Source organism: Lissotriton vulgaris, chromosome 10, assembly GCF_964263255.1.
Source record: "Lissotriton vulgaris chromosome 10, aLisVul1.2, whole genome shotgun sequence".
NCBI lineage: Eukaryota > Metazoa > Chordata > Amphibia > Caudata > Salamandridae > Lissotriton > Lissotriton vulgaris.
Genome location: NC_141698.1, coordinates 46621111 through 46628342, shown reverse-complemented (window position 1 = coordinate 46628342; position 7232 = coordinate 46621111). Strand labels below are relative to the sequence as shown.

The 7232-nt window shown below is 40.0% G+C and overlaps 1 pseudogene; it reads right to left on the bottom strand.

Moving 5' to 3' along the window:
- Positions 1-3145: 3145 nt before the first annotated feature.
- Positions 3146-4099, bottom strand: LOC147684551 (olfactory receptor 5AP2-like; annotated as a pseudogene).
- Between the last annotated feature and the right edge of the window lie 3133 nt (positions 4100-7232).

Genomic DNA, 7232 nt, shown 5'->3' with positions numbered 1-7232 from the left:
AATTTGTTTACCTGATGCCAGCTTTTGTGTGGCGGAATGCTCTGACCCAGACCCAAAACTGGTTCTGATCAGTTATTTTGCTTCTCCTACTCCTGGCTCCAATCTGCTTTCGGTGACAAAAGGCAGGGCTGGCAGAAAGGCACATTTGGTTTCACATAGAAAAAATATTAATGTAGCATTTTTGGAACAGTAACTTAAAATTGGATGTTATCAGTAAAGAGAAATTTAAATTACAAGTAACTCTCTATCTGCTTCCAGTCTAAAATTAGTTAGTTGAATGTAATAAGGCCACCCAGTGTATGTGTATAGAGATATAGCCTTATAACTTTAGGAGTTTTTCAATGCCAGGACATGCAAAACGTAAATCCACATGTTTCACTTTTTTAATACCATGCACCCTGCTCGATGAGCCTTTCGGGCCTACCTTAAGTGTGGCTGATAAGTATTATTAAGGAGTGTTTAGGCCCAGCTATATGTTTATTTTACCAGGTAGCAATGGCAGTTTAAAACTGTAATGCAGGCTGCAGTGGCAGGCCTGAGACATGTTTTACATAGCTACTTTAGGGGGTAGCACAATGAGTGCTGCAACCCGAAGTAGCATTTAATTTACAGGCCCTGGGTACATGAACTACAATTCATTATGGACTTACGTATAAATTCAGTGTGCCAATTAGGTGTAGTCCAATTGAACCAGCTTTTAAGGAGTGAGCACAAACACTTTAGGACTGGTTAGCAGGGGTTTAAGTTCAGAGAGTCCTAATGACAAAAACAACGAGTCCAGCAAAGTAAAGGAGAGATAGCAAAGCTTTTGAGGAAATGCGAGATCAAGGATGTGAGGTCTAACAGGATGCTCCATAATACTGTTTCTTAGTGTTTTACTGAGGATCGGGAAAGCCTTTGCACCTTACAAAAACTCAAAATTGGTATTACCAATGCCTGTTGCTATAACTACCCTCCTGCGGAAACTCACTCCAAATTCCCAAGTATTGTCTCACACAGTGTAGGCCATTTTCTCCTTAGCAGACCTAATTGAGAATGAAGGTAGAATGTTAGAAACATGTCTGATAGATATTTTCCACTTAATATGAAAAATCAGTTTCAATGATAAAAGTAGAGGTTTGCCTCAGTACTAGAAATGTAAGTTTTAAAAAGTATATTTTGAGTTGTATGAGAGCCAACTGAACTAAACTAATTCTGATGGCTGCTGTTCTTCTGTGACTGTAAATAACATTCCCATTTAACAAGAAGTGTTGGCCTCCCAGTGAACTGACAGTGAAATATAAACACTGTCAAATTACTTGATTTGCATCCACAGGAGGGATCTGGGACTGGACTCGCAGCTCCTGAGAGGTAAGCCTGTACAGAACCACCTTGAATGAGAAATATGGCAACATTTATAGTAAAGTGAGAGGAGAGGTGGGATAGAAATTCTCTATATCCTGCTAAAAAGTATTATTGTTATCAAAAAAGCTAAATAAATTGGCTTCACCATTGCATGTTTTTATGGCTATTGTATCTTCCACAATAGTAAAAAACTCACATGTACACCATGTGTGGTTTAATCAGGCTCAGTGACAAATTTGTGGGAAAACCAAGGATTCTATTCATAGTTTGGCGGATGTATACTAGAGTGCCAAAACTGTCTGGCTACCCATCCACTGCAATGGAAAACCTAGGGGCCGATTCACAGAACTAACTTAAGACAAAATCCTAAACTTACTACTTTTGGTATTCACAGAAGTTAGGATTTTGTCTTAAGTTTGTCTTAAGACAAACTTAAGACAGACTTAAGACAGACTTAAGACAAAATCCTAACTTAAGTCTGCCTTAAGTCTGTCTAAAGTTTGTCTTAAGACAAAATCCTAACTTCTGTGAATACCAAAAGTAGTAAGTTAAGGATTTTGTCTTAAGTTAGTTCTGTGAATCGGGCCCAATCTTCCGATTTCATTGTATGTTTCTTTCTCCATCGATGGAATTATATTCCAAGCATGATGAACCGAGAAATCAAAGCCATACCACCACCTGCTATATTTTGAGTTAGCTTTCCATCCACGTAAACATGGCAGTTGAGTTAGCAGAAAAACAGCATAAACAGACAAAACCTGTCTACGCCATACACTAAAACGACTTGAACAACATGGCCCTCTTACTGCAAGGCCTGGGCCTCTATCTGGCAGTGCTTGATGAAGATCAATGCAGTTCTCCACAAAATAAAAGGTAAATAAATATTGTTTTTAATTCTTTTTCAAGCCCAATGTAATTTTAACTACCCTTTCACTCCAAGTAAGTATGTGAACTAACAATTTGTGCTTTCAGAATTACATTTTTTATAAAAAATGATTTATTAACCCCTTGTAGCCAAAACACAGAGCATACACCCTTAAGTTAGGACAAGCTGACTTCTATTTTTGCAAATATGAAACGCAAAAACATTTTTTTTGCATTTTTAAAAAGTACATTTATCATTATAAAATGACACCAACATTTTAAAAAATCGATAAAGGGAACCAGCGAAATTATATTTTAAATAAGTTGTCTGTATAAATGTGGCAATAAAAATATAGTACCCAAAGTAAGTCAATAATCACAGTAGACCAAGACTAATCTGACATTTGTGTCAAACACCAAGACTAAATTCTTGCATGCACCACTTTTAAATACTAGGCACCCTTTTTTGTAGGCTACAGCGCTGACTTATTTAATATTTAAATGTAGGGTTCTATCCTATCAAAAAGGTTCTTATGACATATTCGGATGCAGGTTTACAAGCTGTAGCAGTCAGGCATGCCTGGTCGACTGAAGTCATTTTCTTTCCTTGTCAGCCTAATGGATCCCACAATATGTGCTGAAATCCCTAGGTGACATTTACCTTTTTCAAGCCTCTGGCAAATTTTCCTACACCTAATATTATGACTTTAGTGGGAAGTTAACCATGCCAATCAAGGATTGTCCAATTTTTCAATGTTTTAGGGGTCGGACCATGTACAATGTGGACTAGACAGCAGTGCCCCTGAATGCTGAGTTCAAAAATACTAAATAGGGTGATCAAGCAAAAAGAGGGTTTTTCTTAAACGATGCATAATATTCATTATATATAAATAGATTTACCACTCAGGTTACTAAACTCTGATCAAAGCATCACCATTCACACAGTACGGTGTAAAATGTATCTGCCAATAATTCTTGTCAGTGCTTCCTTTACTTGGTTGTTCCTCAGGCACTAGATGAAAGGATTGACCATCGGGGTCACAACTGTATACATGACCGTCAGAAGTTTATCCTTCTGGAGTGAGTAGCTTGATGTGGGCCGGATATAGTTAAAAATTACAGTACCATAGTACAAGGTGACAACAGTTAAGTGAGAGGAACAGGTGGAAAAGGCTCTGTGCCTCCCTTCTTTTGACTGCATCTTCAAAATTGTATATATGATACAAATGTAGGAGATGACAACAGACATTAGGGTCAACAGCAAAATGAAGCCGGACTCAGTTAAAATAAGCAGTTCATAGCTGGCTGTGTCAGAGCAGGACAGCATCAGCAGTGGTGGGACATCACAGAAGAATTGCTGGATCTGGTTGGATCCACAGTAGGTAAAATTCGAAAAAAGCACACTATACAGCAAGGAACGCAGGCAGCCAATCATCCATGAACTAGTTGTCAGAATTGTGCAGACTTTAGTGCTTATGAGAGTAGTGTAACGTAGCGGTTGGCAGATCGCTGCATATCTGTCTATTGCCATTACCGCTAAAATTAAAATCCCTGCAGTGGCAAAGAAAGCAAAAAAGTATAGTTGAGTAATACAGCCATAAAAGGTAATTGTCTTATTGTCCAATAGGAGATTTGACAGCATTTTGGGAAGGAGAACTGTGGTCAAGCCCATGTCAAGAACAGAAAGGTTTAACAGGAAGAAATACATTGGAGTGTGAAGCTGTGAGTCAGCCACAATGATGGTGCTAATACTGGCATTTCCACCTAAAGTGATCAAGTACATTGCCAGGAAGAGGAAAAACAGGACTGTCTTCTGCCCTGGATGGTTTGATAGTCCCACCAAGATAAATTCGTTCACCACGGTTAGGTTTCTCAGTTTACTCTGTGCCATTGGATCTGCAAGAATAAAGAAAACATTCTCAGAAGAACTTATTTACATTTTATATTCCTCAAGCTAATTTAGATCTCTTTTTAAAAAAATTAATATTTTAAGTGATCCTAACATTACAGACAAAAACCGCTGACATTTTCAGTAACTTCACTGGCAATATCACATGTGATCACTCAGTTGTGGTATCACTAATTACATTGCAGCCAAAGAAATATCCAAATTAACAGTCACACACACACATACTCACACACCTATCGAAGTTGTACATTCTTTTTACAGATCTCAATGCACATGTTGTTTATACAACTTTTGGCAAACATATCTCACCTATAACTTCCTGTCAGATGTTTCTCTCTAACACACTTGTGTTCCAATATCCTGATTACTTCTTTCGTTCAAATGCTAGTCCCAAAAACATAGGGGCATATTAGCAAGCACCTCGTTAAAATGATTGCCGTTTTTGCGGCAGGAAACTGCCGCTAAAACGGCGATAATGGGCTTGCTAATATGCGTTATAGAATTCCAATAGACGCCCAGGTTAGATGTCCTGCACATCTAACCTGGGCTTCTATTGGAATTCTATACCGCATATTAGCAAGACCATTATCGCAATTTTAGCGGCAGTTTCCTGCTGCTAAAATGGCGATCATTTTAACAAGGTTATTGCTAATATGACCCATAAAGTTTATTTTCAGTCATTGATTCGTTTAGGTAAACTTTCCTCTGACATTGCTTATTTGAAATGTCCAATCTGTTGTTTACCCCGCAATTCTCCAACACCTCATACGATCGCTCAGTGGCTGCCGACGCATTCTGTATTTTATCATACACAGGCATTTTGCCTTTCCTGACTCATGTTTACTATAGGTATATTGAATATTTTATGTGCTTTACGAGATGGAATTGCCCTCCACCCCATTTGTTATGGCTATGATTAGTTCTCAATTTACTCACATCTGCATCCCCGCATGCGTGCAATATGAATTCCCACAACAAGAGGATGAACGATTGACGGCTGTCCCTCTTTTTCATTTAAATCTTACATTTCACTTCCAAAAGATTGCGGCCTCCTAGGAGCGCTGTGTCCTTATCTAAGATGTATTAATATCCAGCACACAACCATGACCCACACGACAACAACTTTGCTTTCTGAATTCATAGGTAATTCTGACAGTGATCTACTGACCTTCAGACTTCCAAACCCATACGTGCACGGATGGCCGTACTCCTACTGGTCTCCTGAGTAAGTGTTGACTTAACCAAGGGTGGGTTTTACCGGTTTCCATATCAGTCTATCATGTATTGTCCCAGAATACATAGGTGTCTTCTCTGATTTTAGGAGCTCAGCTGACCCATTTCTCAACATCATTTTCCAGCCTGTAGGAACACAATGGATGCATAATTAGGTAAGTCTCTACCTCTCTTTACACACATTCACTACCTCTTGGACCCTAAGTAAGTTACTTAAAACAAGGTATCCATTTACTCCTAGGTGCTCCCTACCTCGCTAATCCTGATGAAGACCCCACCGTAAGGCTGGACTCACCTAGTATACCAGATAGGGGTCGAAACATTGACTTCAATTTGATCACAAGACAGGACAACTGTAATTCATTTGACAGTGTTCACAGATTTCTATGTGATTTCTCTGGAACTATTGACCTCTACTTAGGCCGCATCAGTAATCACCATACAAATGGGATGAATGTATGTCACACTACCCTGTCCTTGTCCACTACCTCACATTTTCATTTTTATCACAACCACTTATCACTCCCTGCTTCCCAACCCTGAGCACCAAATATTGTAAATATTTACGTTTTTCTGAAGATGAGTGAGCAACTGCGTTGCCACAATTTAGAATTTCTACTCTATTGTAAATAAACTGCAGAAATCTGCAGGTTTGACTTCTAGAATTGGTTTTGTGGATGCAACTCACTATTGGTTTTTGCTATAATCATTGTGTTCTACTGGGCCATTTCATTGTTGTACTGGATAATTAACCCGGGTCTTGCTCTAATGGGGCACACTGACAGTGTGCCACTGGTCAGTGAGCCTCCTGAGAGCATCTTTGCCTCTGCGCCAATATCTGTAATACGACGTGGGCGCAGAGCGAAGAGATTCAAATGAGAGAACGCCCCCTCAAGATAGGGCAGGCACTTCGTTTGCACCAGCGCTATTGAGTTTTACAGAAGTAGCCGCACAAGTGTCTGCGGCCCCTTCTGCAATACCAAAGTGCCCCAGGGTGCACAAAGCGGGTGCAAATCGCCATTGCACCCGAGGCACTTTTTGAAATACAGCCCCTGATGGTCACTCAAGGAGCCAAAGTCTAGATAAGGCCTCTATCAATACTTTCTGCTTTTTAAGTGCTTACACATTAATATAATGGTATGCATGGACGGACCCCTAAAAACGATTTATAGCTATCACCCAGCTTGGAACATCCAAGCAGCTGTTGAAGATTCAATCAGTTTTACAGTTAAAGAATTTCTGACATTTAAAGAAACATTGTTTCTAGCAGACTTAGGGCCAGATGTAGGTCGCCAATTACCGGTCGGTAACGGCCTAAAATCGGTACAATCGGCCGTTACCGACCGGAATAGCGAGAAAGAGATGTAGGTGACCAAAAAATACCGAATCGGTAAATATGAATCGGAAACATACCGACTCGGTATTTACCGAGTACATAAATACTGATTCGTAATTTACCGATACGAAAATTACCGAGTCCTTATTCACCGAATCGGTAAATAAGAAATCGGAAAACATGGCCATCGAGATGTAGAAAAGGCCAAAAATACCGAATTCATTGAAATTCGGTATTTAAGAGTCGGTATTTACCATGGATGTAAGCTGGTGGTAACCATGTGCATGCTATAGAAAAGGGCCCAAAATGCAACAGTGTTGTCAAAATTGCGGCACTCTATGGGATTGCGAGGAGGCGAAGGCTACAGGCTGCAGGTCTGAGGGTATGGCAAAGGCAGGAGCAGGTGTACAGGCAGAGGATCACTCTGTTCCAATTGACTGTGCCTGAGATACTCCAGAGGTACAGGCTGCACCCCACTACCATCATGGACCTAATAAGGGACCTCCACCCATACCTTGATCATCCAACACCCAGGGCCCACGCCAT